This window comes from Macaca thibetana, chromosome 6 (genome assembly GCF_024542745.1).
Source record: "Macaca thibetana thibetana isolate TM-01 chromosome 6, ASM2454274v1, whole genome shotgun sequence".
NCBI lineage: Eukaryota > Metazoa > Chordata > Mammalia > Primates > Cercopithecidae > Macaca > Macaca thibetana.
Genome location: NC_065583.1, coordinates 50,842,405 through 50,855,192, shown reverse-complemented (window position 1 = coordinate 50,855,192; position 12,788 = coordinate 50,842,405). Strand labels below are relative to the sequence as shown.

Below are 12,788 nucleotides of genomic sequence, written 5' to 3'. Positions count from 1 at the left end.
AAAATCAAAACAATTGAATTCATGGAGATAGAGAGTAGAAGGATGGCTACCAGAGGCCCAAAAGGATAGTAAGGGGCTGGGTGGATGGAGTGGGTATGGTTAACGGGTACAAAAACATAGTTCAAAAATAAGACCTACTATTTAATAGCACAACCATGACTATAGTCAACAAAAATTTTACATATTTAATAACTAAAAGATTATAACTGAATTGTTTGTAACATAAAGGATAAATGCTTGAGGGGATAGACACTCCATTCTCCATGATATGATTATTTCACATTGCATGCCTCTATTATAACATCTCATGTACCCCATAAATACACACATGTACTATGTACCCACAAAAATTAAAAATTAAAAAAATTTCAAAGAATCCTTGAAGAAAACCTAGGAAACACCATTCTGAACATCAGTCTTGGGAAAGAATTTATGACTAAGTCTTCAAAAGTAATTGCAGCGAAAATGAAAGTTTACAAGTGAGACTTAATTAAACTAAGGGGCTTCTTCACAGCAAAAGAAACTATAGACAGCATAAATGGACAACCTTCAGAATGGGAGAAAACATTAACAAACTATACATCCAACAAAGGTCTAATATCCAGAATCTATAAGGAACTTAAACAACTCAACAGGCAAAAACCAAATAACCACATTGAAAACTGGGCAAAAGACATGAATAGACACTTCTCAAAAGAAGACATCCAAGCAGCCAACAAACATTTTTTAAAAAAAGATTCAGCACCACTAATCATCAGAGACATGCGAATCGAAACCACAATGGGGTACCATCTCACACTAATCAGAATGGCTATTATTAAAAAGTCAAAAAATAACAGAAGTTGGCAAGGATGCAGAGAAAAGAGAACACTTACACACCATTGGAGGGGGGTATAAAGCAGTTTAACCCCTACAGAAAACAGTATGGAGATTTCTCAAAGAACTAAAATAGAACTACCATTCAGCCCACCAATCCCACTACTGGGTTTTTATCCAAAGGAAAAGAAATTGTTTTGTCAAGAAGACACCTGTGCTCATATGTTTATTGCAGCACTATTTACAATAGCAAAGTCATGAATCAACTTAAGTCTCCACAAATGGTTGATTGGATAAAGAAAATATCCCATGGAATACCATGTAACCATAAAACAGAATAAAACCATGTCCTTCACAGCAACACAGATGGAGCTGGTGGCCATTATCCTAAATAAAACAACTGAGAAACAGGAAGTATTGAAGCATCTTACAATCATATTTTGAGCAAAAATAAGACATACTCAACTGAGAATATACTGTATGATCCCAAAGTATATAAAGAACACCTTCAAATCAACATGAAAAAGGAAGACAATTCAATAGAAAAAAATGACCAGAAGACTTGCACAGGCAATTCATAAAAGAGGATATCCAAATGGTCATCAGAGAAATTCAAATTAAATGAATCAGAAAGGTAAAAATTAAAATGATAGAAAATACCAAATGTTGGCTTTGGTAAGGAGGAACTGGTATTCTCATACATGGACTGATGAGAGTATACGTTGGTACAACTACTGTTCAGATGCATCTACCAAAGGTAATCTATGTATGTAATGTACAGCCTGCACCCTGCAACTTCATTCTGTAGTATACACACTCTAGACATATATATGTATGGTCAACAAAAGATACAAACTAGAATATGCATAATGGCACTATTTGTAATACCATCAATCTGGAAATGTTCATAATACCAAAATGTCCACCATTAAAAGAACAGATATATTAATTATAGTATTACATATAATGACATATCATACAACAATGAGAATGAATTAGTTATACCTACCCATAATAAAATGAATCTCAAAACATAGCATGAATAAAATAAGTAAGGCACTAAAGAGTACATATCATATAAATCTATTTACAAAGAGGCAAAAGGAGGTGAAACTAATCTATGGTATTAAAAGTCAGAATAAAATTATCCTTGATGGCAGGGAAAGAGGATTGGATAGTAACTTAAAGGGGCATAAGGGCACTTCTGGGTTTTGGGCAATGCTTTGATTTTTAATCTAGACGCTCGTTCCATCTGTATAAAATAAAACTTGTGAAGATTTATTAAAATGTACATTCATGAATTTTGCACATTTTCATTATTTTATCCTTCAATAAATAGTCTACATAAAAACACAAGGAGATAATTTAAAACTACAGTATTGGGAAGGAGGAAATTGATTCTAAGGGATTCTTAAGTCTTTTGATTTTAAAGGTTATATTACCAACGAATATTATACTAACTCAAGATTGCATGTTATATTTGCTAAAGTTGAACATCAAATCAATAACATTACATCAAAAGATTACTAAACAAATTTACACTACAACATGACCAGGGTCACCATATCTCCTCTTGTGCCCCAAGTCAACGCAACTTTGAATATTTCTCCCATATTCTTTCCTCCCTAGCAAAAACAACTTCATCCTCATACGTATATCAATACATCACATTGTACTTCATAATTCAATTTTACTTGTCAATTACATTTAAATCAATCTAGGAAAAAATTTAAACTTTATCCCTCACTTTTGCATGCTGATATCTGAGGATATGTCATGATCTTTGGGAATAAGATAATCATGGGGAAAAGTGCTGTTTTTTTCACTATCAACAGAACTACTAAGTGACTAATGAATGAGTGCGGTAGCATATACAGCATGCACACCCTGGACAAAGGGATGATTCACACCCAGAACAGAACAGGGTGGGACAACATGAAACTTCATCACACTACTCAGAATGATATGCAACGTCAAACTTATGAATTGTTTATTTCTGGGACTTTCCATTTAATATATCTAGATCACAGTGGACCATAGGTAACTGAAACCATGGAAAGCAGAACTCTAGATAAAAGGAGACTAATGTATTTCAGTTAAAATGACAATTCCTAAACCAGCAGAACACAGGACCTTAACTAGCACTCTAAACTTCAAGTAAGATTTTAGAGGAAAAAAATATATGATTACAAGAATGGGTCATCTCTACTATTATACTCATCACCATTGAAAGTTTCTTATAATATGCTTTTATAATTTTCAGATTTGCAAAAAAAAGAGGTAAAATTTCTACAAATATAATTACATAAATTTTCCTACCATAGTGTCAGATATTAAGCTAGATATTTAATGTAATTCTCATATATAAGTTAATTCTCCCAAAGGCTGAAAATTAGGAATCATTATAATAGTCTTAAAGATACAGAAACTGAGGTTCAGTGGATTTAAATTAGTTTCTCAAGGTCAAACATCTGGCAATTAGCAGACTGAGGACTTGAACTCAAGGTCTGTTTGCATACAATATCTTCACCTTTTTAAACTATATTATGTAACTCCCTATAGTTCCTCAGCAAAGACATACACATGATTCATGTTAGAAATTAATACATCAGTGACATATTAGTGAAAGGAAGGCTGAAATATAGAGGGTGATGGAAGAAACAATCCTGTGTCCTTCAAATAACTGCCTAGGCATGCAGAAAGCTGATCCCTGTAAGGAGTTAAAATATATAGCTTAGGTAAAGTAAATTAAAAGGGGCTGTATGAATCCACTGCAGTTAGATTTGGAGAAAGATGCATTTATTATTCTGTATACCTTGGCATATGTGATTGATGTCAATTTGAGGCTTTATAGAGTAAAAAGTGCTGACAAACAAGTGAATCACTTTATTAATGTGCTATAAAAGGATAAATGAGGCTTGAGAAACTTTGTTTGCCCTAGACTCAGCACATTGGAAAGGCTGGCAAAGGTAAACCCCTCCTTAGGATGATCCATTGCAACTCCTTCTCAGTTTTTCATATGCAATCTTTCCTTAGATTTCTTAGAGTTATTAATTCTCTATATGCACAACTTCAAAATACTTGGTCTTACTCTGACCCATCTCAAAATACTTGGCTATCGCATTCATTTATCTAGCCCACAAACCTTCCACTAATCTCTTATCTAAAGTCTGCTCTCCTGAGAGAAGGACTCGTCAGGTGTCTTTCTCAGGACTTCTGATTTCTTCAAATATTTGAGAAATGTGTATCTCTTAGAAGGAACAAATCAATGCTGTCACAATGGGATTTATGAGCCCACCCCACTCTCCAACACCATGCTCCTGTGAGGCTTCTTTGCGGCACTAGAAATTCATTCCTAGATGTCTTAGAGATTTTATTCTTCAAGAGATCTTTTTCAAAACACAAATATCTAAAATTATTATTAAATAAAATGTATCTGGGAAGAGCTAAGAAAAAGAGCAAAACCATAGTAGGAGTTCAGGAAGGAAAAAAGGTACCTACACATTTTCCTAGACTAACAACAAATGTCGTCCGTAAGCCTCTAAAGTGCTTGTCGGTAAATTTGTCCAAATTTCTCAGGTTCCAGATCAGCCTTTTTTTTTTTTTTTTTTTTTTTTTTTTTTTTGAAAATAAACTTGTTCCTTTAGGCCAGGAGAAATTGTACCCATTAATAGGAACTGTTCCAGAGAGAGGTAGGTATACATTTAAGACACACATGGAAAAATAAACCATAAAAACCCCATCCCGCTATGCTATCTAGGACCTCAGGATATTATTGTACAAATTAGAAAAAGGCACCCATTCTGGATGTAGGGCTCACGACTCAGCAAAAAAAGAAAAAGCTGAATTTCAACCCCTACCCCATCCTTACTAGGAGCAATGTGCACTATGCACAGAAACTGCCCAACCATATGTGAGGTTCTCTAGGACTACTGTCTCAGTTTGCAAAAGATTGTTCACAGGCTCTGATTGTGCTTCTTCAAATTGTCTTAATTAAAAGAAAATTCTAATCTTTCAGGTTAAATTTTAGTACAAATATCTGAAAAGTCAACACTTGTTTGATATTTCCCCAAGATGTATTTTGAAATTCACTGAGGAAATTGTTGTCTTCTGTCACTATATAAGCATTTTTCTTTCATCTGCCCTCTGCTGTGCACTTCGTACCCGTCATACCAATACACACATGCATACACACAGACATAGACACACCCATGTCCTTCACCAGCCACACCCATACCTATACACACAGACACACACATACACACACAACCAGGCAAACACACACCCATACAACTATACACGTTCACCCAACCATACACAATCATATATACAAACAACCACATGCACCCAAAAACCCACCACACATACCCACACCCATATATACCCACACTCAGTCACCCACCCACCCACACATATGCTCATCCACACAACCATAAACATATATACACACACCCTACACACACACAGAAATGCACACTTATATAGCCGTACACAAATTCTTTCTCCAATCACTGATGCCTTCTCTTACTAACACTGCACAATCACACACCAAACTCTTCTTTGACCATGTTTCCTGATTGAACATGTTTTCTGGTTTTTCCAAGACCATCCTCATGTCTGAGATACATCTCACTTTAACACATCTCAAAATATTTGGCTACTTATCACATTCATTTATCTACCCCACAAACCTTCTAGTAACCCATTATCCAAAGTCAGAATGGTATTCCGGTTTTTAAACTTTGTTTATGCATCAGCTTTTATTTGTTCAACCAAATAATTTAGAATGCCTTTGGAAATATTTGTAAATAGCATATATTTCTGGATCTGAAAATGTTCCAAAAATGAAACATTGACCAATCAATTTCACCTAAGCATTGACCAGCCTATATGTTTACAAATTGCATCCCTATTCAAAATAACATAAAGACTGCTGAGGTTTGAAGACAGCTTATATGATACTCTCTTCCCTGTCAGATACAAGCCAATTGAAAGCAAAAATGTGAGGAAGACCAGATAAAAATATCAAGTTTATTATAGATTAAACTGGATTGGAATAGATGGTTTTGGAGAAAAAAAGATGTTCCTAAAACTCCCTTATCCAGAATTAGATACTTACACTTCAGTCACTATCAGCACTGAACAATGGAAGTCCTTTCCCCATATAACCAAGAGCATATCAGATCTCTCTACAGAGAGAAGAATCGCAAAAACGAAAGGGAAATAATATGCCAAACATGCTCTGTTCCCTGTCCCAAACTCACCAGTGAGGTTAGTCCATTCTTCTCTCATGAGGAAAAGCAAGGAGCACAGAGGAGAAAGATGTCCTTCTACCTGCAAGAGACATCAGAAGAACGGAATAAGTATTTACCCCAACACTTCTCAGTTTTTCTTTCATCTCTACCTTTTAGGCTTAACCAATATTTTAGGAATAACCAGGTATGGAGACATCACCCTCCAGAGAGATCAGCAGTCTATCAAAATTATCTGCTCTCACCTTTGTAAGACCATTTGTTTTTTATCCCAGGACGACAATTTCAGCATTATAAAGTTTTCTCCCAGAAGACACTAAAATATGCCAAAACCACATATTAACTAAATTAATCCCAAAACGACTTAGGAATTAATACGAAAAATTGATTCTCTATTCTATTTCTTAGGCCAAATTATTTTTCAGTCTTGTCCAACATAGCTTATCACTGTTTGCCAGTAAAATAAAAAGGCATCATAAAGATATTTTGGTTATAATACAATAAGTTGAGATGTCCCAAATTTAAATAGGAATCTTTTTGAAATCAAATTATCAAAACTCAAATACAAAGAGAACATTTTGAAACAAGAGAAAAGTGACTACCAACATGGCACATGTATACATATGTAACAAACCTGCACATTGTGCACATGTACCCTAGAACTTAGAGTATAATAATAAAATAAAATAAAGAAAAGTGACTAATACAAAAGAACCTCCATAAGGTTATTAGTGGATTTCTCAGCAGAACTTTGACATTTCAAGAAAGAGTAGGATGATATATTCAAAGTACTGAAAGGAAAAAGTGCCAGCTGAGCATATTATAACTGACAAAGCTGTCCTTGAGAAATGAAGGATAGATAGAGATTTTCACAGACAAACAAAGGCTGAAAGAGCTCATCACCACTAAGGCCTGCCTTGCAAGGAATGCAAAAAGGGGTTCTCTTCAAGTTGAAATTAAAGAATACTAATTAATAACATGAAAACATATAAAAGTACAAAACTCACTAATAAATATAAATAGTCACATTCAGAGTACTCTAATGCTGTAATGGTGATGCACAAAAGATTTTTAAAATCTAGTGTAAAAGTTGAAAGACAAAGTATTAACAATAATCATAGCTACAATAATTTGTTAATGGATGCACAGTATAAAATGATGTAAATTGTGACAGCAATGACATAAAATGTGGGAAGAGGAGAATTAAAAGTGTAGAGTTTTTGTACACAGTTAAAGTTAAGTTGTTATCAGCATGAAATAGACTGCTATAAGATTATGTAAGCCTCATGGTAACCACAAAGACAAAACTTCTAGTAGATACACAAAGGATAAAGAAAATGAAATCAAAGCATACCACTACAAAACTCATCAAATGACAAAGGAAGACAACAAAAATGGAAGAAGAGGAACAGAAGAAGTAGAAACCAGTGATTAAAAAAATAAACAAAATTTCAGTAAGAAGTTCTTACCTACCAATAATTACTTTAAATGTAAATGGATTAAATTTTTCACTCAAAAGACAGACTGGCTGAATGGATTAAAAAAAAAAAAAAAAAAAAAAAAAACAAGACCAAATATACACTGTCTACACTAGATTCACTTTAGCTTTAAGGACACACATAGGCTAAGAATAAAGAGATGAAAAATGATTTTTTATATATATATAAAAATATATATATATTCTAATGTTGGACCAGATACATTGGGTATAAATTGGAACATAAAAATATATGAAGCAAATATTAACATTGGAGCATACAAATATATAAAGCATTAGAAATATAAATATATAAAGCAAATATTAATGGAACTGAAGGGAGAAATTTATAGCAATATACTGCTAGCAGGAGACTTCAATACTCACTTTCAACAATGGATAGATCATCCAGACAGAAAATTAATATGGAAACATTGGATTTGAATAACCTATAACCAAATGAATCTAATAGACATATAGAACATTTCATCCAACAGCAACAGAATAAACATTCTTCTCAAGAGCACATGGAAAATTTTCCAGGATAGATCATATTTATATAATCACAAGCCACAAAACACGTCTTAACAAACTTAAGAAGACTGCAATCATATCAAGTATTTTTTTGGACCCCAGTGGCATGAAATCAATAATGGGAGGGAAAATTAAAATTCACAAAAATATAAAAATTTTAAATCACACTCTTGAACAATTTGCATTAATATATACTAACAATGAACTATCTGAAAAAGAAATTAAGATGACTATTCCATTTACAATAGCTTCAAAAAGAATAAAATATTAGGAGTCAACTGAACCAGGGGTCCACTTTCAGTTCACTGAAAACTACAAAACATTGATGAAACAAATTTAAGAAGACACAAATAAATGGAAAGTTTCCTGTGTTCCCAGGTTGGAAGAATAAACGTTGTTAAAATGACCCTACTACCCAATGTGCTCTGCTGATTCAATGTAATCCCTATCAATAGAAAAAAAATCCTAAAATTTATATGAGACCACAAAAGTCCCCAAGAGCAAAAGCAACAGTGAGCAAAAAGAATAAAGCTAGAGGTATCACACTTCCTGATTTTTAAATATATTACAAAGCTATAGTAAACAAAACAGTAGGATACTAGCATAAAAATAGACATACACACCAATAAAACAGAATAGAGAGAACTAAAGTAAATCTATATATATATATATATATATATATATGGTCGACTGATCTTTGACAAAATTGCCAAGAACATACAGTGGAGAAAGGATAGTGTCTTCAATAAATGGTGTTGGAAAACTAGATATCTGCATGTGATAGATACTGCATGATCTCCCTTATATATGGAGTCTAAAAGCAGAGAGTAGAATGGTGGTTGCCAGAGGCTAGTGTGTTGGGGGAACTGGGGAGATGTTGGTCAAAGGAGATAAAATTTCCATTATACAAAATGAATACGTCTGGAGATCTAATGTATAGCATGGTTACTATAGTTAATAATACTGCATTGTATACTTACAATGAGCTAAGAGAGTAGATCTTAAGTGTTCTCACCACAAAAAAAGTTAATTACGTAAGATGATAAATAAGTTCATTAGCTTGATTGTGGTAATCATTTCCCAATGTGTACACACATCAAAACACCATGTTTTGCATCTTAAAATATACAATTATTATTTGTCAATTATGCCTCAATAATGCTGGGGGAAGTAAATCAGGGGTGAGGCCATAAGCAATGAACAGGAAATATCCCACTTGACTGGCATTAGAAGAAGAGAGTGTCACCTGACAATGATTTAAAGTTGCCACTCTCACTTCCAGGCTGTAGTAATTTCTGACTCTAAACCCTCAGATTCTCCCTCTACCTGGGCCAAAGCAACTGGTAACTTTCCAGATAATGGTTGATCTGTCAACCTGGGCCCCAGAGTGAGGAAAATGTGGAGCAGAAATGCCAGCCAGGGCAAAATAAACACGCAGTAACAACATGAAATGAATATTGGTTATTCCATTTTAATCCACTGAGATTTGAAAGTTAACATTATCGAAACATAACCTAGGTCATGCCGGTTGCAAAATCTCTCATTCTCCAATTATCTTTCTCCTCCTATGTTCCTTCATAAAAGGTACTTCCAGGCATGCAGGCCTATCATGCTTATTACATTTTTCTCTCCTCCCCATGTCTCTCACCAATCACTAGATTCTAGATAAATCTTCCGAAATGGTTCTAACAACACTGTGCTGTCTTTTTTATTTCCAGAGTAACTTTCGCCATTGTTCTCATCATCTATCACCAATAATGAAGCTATATTCATATCTGGTTTCTAATCCTCAATCACTTATTGTGCAGACAACCTATCCACCTTACTTCAGCACATTTAACATGCCTCGTACACAATGGACATTAAGTCATTCAACTACTTAGAACTTTGAGTGTTTTGTTACTGCTAATTAAAAATTCAAAATTTTTAGTTAGGGAATCAAGGCTTTCTATATCATATTCCCAAACTAGCTTCTCAGCTATATTTAGTATTCAAATTTATATCTTTTATATATTAGGAAGCTTTTCAATGAAGGGCTCTTGAGCTTTTGGAAGAATGTGAATATTGATCATAATCAGTTTTTTAAAAGACTCCACAAATTCAAAGCTCTATAAATGTGCCTACATATTACATGTGAAACTGATAGTATCCAACCATCCATAGAAAAGGCTTCAAAGCTGTGTCCTTTAAGACTCAGACAAAATAAGATAATTCTCTTTGTTAAATCATGACACAAAGTAGCTATAGTAAAGTTCAAAATTAGGGAGTTAATGTTCTTCTATCTTGACATATCTCAACCTCACTGATTTCCTTCACAAGAACTGCCAGTATTTTAAAATATCTTCCTTCATTCTGTTTATTAGATTTTCTAGAACTATACACTGTTTAAAACAATAGCAACTCATTATCAGAGGTGGAGAACTGAGATCTTTCTCTTGTTAATCAGTCAATTCAATATGTATTTCATAAGCATATAACACATGCAAGGGACCATGTCTTTTCATATTTGTATCCAAAGCAAATAGCATCTTGCAAAGAATGACTGTATTAGTCTGTTCTCATGCTGCTGATAAAGACCTACCTGAGACTAGGCAATTTACAAAGGAATTAGGCTTAATGGAGAACTCACAGCTACACATCACTGGAGAAGCCTCACAATCATGGCAGAAGGCAAGAAGGAGCAAGTCACATCTTACATGGATGGCAGCAGGCAAAAAGAGCTTGTGCATAGAAACTCCCATTTTTAAAACCATCAGATCTCATGAGACTCATTCACTATCATGAGAACAGCGCAGGAAAATTTGCCCCCATAATTCAATCACTTCCCACTGGGTTCCTCCCATGACATATGGGAATTGTGGGAGTTACAACTCAAAATGAGATTTGGTTGGGGACACAGCCAAACCATATCAATGACCAGTAAATAAATTCTGATAATTGCTAAAGTCTGGGAAACACAAGTTGAATTACTCATAGGCCCTACCCACAGAGACTCAAATATTTGGGAGAAACAGTAAAAACTACCCACAATGCAAGTCAAAATGGAAATACAAGCATTAAAAACGGAAATATAAGCATTATAAAAGCCTGGAACAAAAAATATATATATTCTAATTGTGAGAATCCAGGAAAGTTTAAAAGAGAATGTTGCATTTGAGCAATGCCTTCAATTTTTTTTTTTTTTTTTTTTTTTTTTTACTGTAAAAAAAATAGAGAAAGCATTTTAGGCTAAGAGATCAGCATAGCCATATAAGGAAATTTAGAATTATCTAACATTATTAGGAAATAGAAAATATGACAGAATACTAGGTCAGAATACACACAGTGGAGTAGTGGGAGAATATGCTGAAGAGGTAACCTGAGGTGCTAGCATAAACTGCTTTGAATGCCAAACACTTTTGAATTTAATTTTTTAAGCAACTGAACACAGAATATAGGATAGTAAAAATAGTCTAATATATTTTAGGAAGATAGTTCTGACAGCAATGTCCATTATTGATAATATTTTGAAAGTTATCTCACGGGTGGCTAAATTTTCCTAATGACAACGTGTTCATTGTTCATTCTTTCAAGGGCACCTGAATATTACACTTTGCTCTCCTAGAATGTCTCTGAATGGTATGTAAGGGTGAGCACTGAAGTGCATTTTAATCACATAGTCCTATGTTGCATATAATTTGGTTCACTTTGTGTAAAATATTTTATGTGAGTTTATAAGAGGCAGATAATCTTACCTCTATTCAACAGGTCTGAATCATTTAAAATGATTAAGTACTAAGACATCATAAAATTGTTCCAGTGGATTAAATAGTTCGAGGATGATAGTTACTGCTTTATCAACAGTTTTCCCATTACTCTGTTGTTCCTATGCTCAGCAGTGTTCTCTCAAGGCCAAAACCTTCTCTTTTGGGTTAGTGAATATAAGCGCCCTCCATTTTTGGCAGCTTTGATCTCCAGATTCACTGTAATGAGCCCAGCTGTTCACAAAGCTATTTTCATGCTTGCCAGCTTAATATCCCGCAGCACAGCAGTGCAGTGAAGAAGATCCCTTTCTGATTACAGGTATGCAACAAGAGTTAATTATTAGAAATGCTTTCTGATAATACTCAACTGAAATAACAATCTCAAATGATGAAATTTATGAGAAAAAGCTACATTTCTTTCAACATATCTGCAGACAGAGAACAGAGAGTGGTAGCAGGGAAGAATAATTTCTTGTAGTTTCCTAGCGGTGGATATCATAAATCACAGGAAACATTAATTATCCTCTAACTCCATGAGAATATGGGTCAAGACTCCACAAAGATACAATGAACCAAAAGCCTCAAACCTCATCAGTTTTTTCCACTTTTATGACTTTTCTAATAGGTAAGTATAATGTCAAAAGGAATATGCCATTTTATAAAAACCACATATGATCTGATTGAGAAAGCTGCATAAAACAATTCAAAATCTCTCAATCAATGTGACATTTAACTTAGCAGATATGGTAGGGAAGAGTAATTAATTGCTTTATCATTTGCAAAAGGACGTGTACTTGGATAGAAGAATTTTTGGCAACATTTCAGTAAAAGACACATTTAAAATGGCTGTTCCAATGCCTTTTCCTATAAAGGAACAAGACTGCCATTTTAACACCACATTTACTTATTATGATCACATCTAATTCTGCTCTTGTGTATATAAACAAAAGCATTTCTTAGCCTTAC

The 12,788-nt window shown here is 34.0% G+C and overlaps 1 protein-coding gene across 1 annotated transcript in view; it reads left to right on the top strand.

Annotated features, from left to right (window-relative positions):
• Window positions 1–12,788, top strand: part of CDC42SE2 (CDC42 small effector 2) — a 1,077,748-nt gene that overhangs the window by 514,440 nt on the left and 550,520 nt on the right. The window lies entirely within an intron of this gene.